General features: G+C 36.0%; 1 long non-coding RNA gene across 1 annotated transcript; it reads right to left on the minus strand.

Moving 5' to 3' along the window:
* Nucleotides 1-218: 218 nt before the first annotated feature.
* On the minus strand, nt 219-2,320 carry LOC116186462. Its single transcript, XR_004151467.1, has 2 exons — nt 982-2,320; nt 219-880 (listed from the first exon to the last, which is right to left on the minus strand). It is a non-coding gene; the product is annotated as an uncharacterized LOC116186462 (long non-coding RNA).
* Nucleotides 2,321-2,326: the final 6 nt, after the last annotated feature.

Here is a 2,326-nt window from a genome sequence, read left to right on the forward strand (position 1 = left end):
TAGGTATCAATCGAGAGGGCGAGCGCGAGTTCGAATACGAATCGATCGACTGGATGGAACACGGTAATCACAACGGTGAACGATAGAAGATTCTTTTTTCGGAACACGTTTAAAAAGGCCTGTATCGGTGGGTTAATTGGATAATACTGTTGATAACGATAGCCGGTCGATCGAGACGTTTCAAACGGCTGGCCAATTTAGCAGCGCGTTCGTTTCGAGAGAAACGCGTACGTAATTTGAGCGAACGATACAATTCCGCAGCGATGCGTCGCTTGACGAATTCGCATATATCTATAAACGAGAAGTGCTGGTCCAGTTAAACGTAAATGTGAAATTGGGGTTGAGAAGGGAAGAGAAAGGGGAACGGAGAGAGAACGAATGAGAGAGAGGAAAAATCGAAAAAAAGAGACATGTGAAAAGTTGAGTACGATAATGCAGCCGTGCATCAAAGGACGAATCGCGTCTAATTCCACTTGGAACGCGACGCAGGAGATTAGGACGTTCGATAGACAGACAAAGCGGCACGATGATCGTCTTTATCGTCTTATTCCATTACTCCAAAATCTTGTCGAACGATCTTCGATATATCGTAGTAGTCGTCTTCTTTTCTTCGACGTTATTTCATAAACATCGTTGCTTACCTGCAAAGATTCGTCCTTGATGAGAAATAGAGAGAAAAAATTAATATATATATCTTTGGCACAATAAATACGAATACACGGTACAATCTTCCACATTGGATATCTCGTCGGGGTGAGCTCGGATCGGTAACGCGCATTACTCGTTGGAACACTCTGACGAGATACCGAGACGTAATCGCTCGATTCCTTACTGATCACGACATATGAGATCCTTCGTAATTCCTTCTACGCGATCATTCCTAAATTAAACGAAATAAAAATGAAAATGAAAAAAAAAAAAAAAAAAACAGAATAAACAAAGTTTGCGACGAATATAAGAAATTACAATTAATGATATTACGTTTAGCACCTAACGGGGTTTTATCGTTTCAAGAAATTATATTATGAAATCGTGGCAGTAGTTGGAATCGTCGTTTCGAGGATAAAAGATACAACTCGATATCGAATATGCGTTGAAACTATAAAATAATAAAGAATAAAATAATTTAGTATCGCGTATTAGATAAAAGAAAATTGCAACGTTAACGATACACATTTTTGTGAACACCTAGGCCTTAATTTTACATAAAAGTATGAATATTTGATATATCAACGATTCGTTCGAAATCGTTGCCGACGATCAAAATTTTCTCAATCGAGCTTGTTATCGATCGTCGGTTATATTGGAAACATACTAACTAACTTACCATTCGTTCGCGCAGAAACCTACTTAATCCGCCGTAGATTGTGTATGCATCGTTCTGAGATTTAAAGGTTGGATTGGTTCAGCTTCCTAGTATTTTCTTTGGAGGGGAACAAAATCTCGTTAAAGTATCGCGGAACAAACGAATCAAATATCGTTCGTAAAACAAAATAATTGAGCTGGTTCGCGTAAAAATTTTTATCAATCTGAATTTCGTTTTAAACTACGCGAATTCATCTTTTAGTTACATATGCATGCTCGATTCGCAAGATACTTAATTGCAAGTTAATTTAAATATCGATAAAATTCCAATAGGTATGTTTTGATCAAGCGCAAAATTTGCTTTATCATTCATCGCGTTTTTTTGATTTGATCGATCGATTATTGTTCCACGTTACGATATCGAAATGCCTCGTAATTACCAGCTATTAGAAAGCACGGATATACAGGCTGTTAATAGATATAGGAGACATTTTATTGGGATTGAACGGTGGAACACAACGAAAAAAGTTCGTAAAATTACGACTTTTTCCTCAGAATCACCGAAAACAATTATCTTGCTAGAGATAATGCTTGGCTCTAATATCAATATAAGAACTATAAAATACGATACGCGTTAATCAATACGCAGGTAGGAACTTTTTTCATTGCTTCGAGATCTCGCAAAATCGAGCCCGAGAAAGTGTCTCCGATATTTACTAACTTCTCTTTTAATACGGCTGTTCGCGCGTTCATATCTTATTTCTTTTATGAAACTAGGCTTTAATTTTATATCCTAGTTTCCTGCTACTTTTTTTCTTTTTCTCTTTCTCGTACAAAGATACGTTTTTGTTTTTCCGATATAAAAGTTTCGTATAGTATTTCCTATAATAAATCAAGTGTCATGATTGATCGCAGTCTAACGTTGCGTTAAATATTTTTGATGTCGCGTCGTTGTTTCTTTTTTTTTGTTTCTTTCTTTTTTTTTTCTTTTTTTTTTCTTTTTTTTTTTTTTTTTTTTTTT

The sequence above is a fragment of the Apis dorsata genome, unplaced genomic scaffold (genome assembly GCF_000469605.1).
Source record: "Apis dorsata unplaced genomic scaffold, Apis dorsata 1.3 scaffold_734, whole genome shotgun sequence".
Lineage (NCBI taxonomy): Eukaryota > Metazoa > Arthropoda > Insecta > Hymenoptera > Apidae > Apis > Apis dorsata.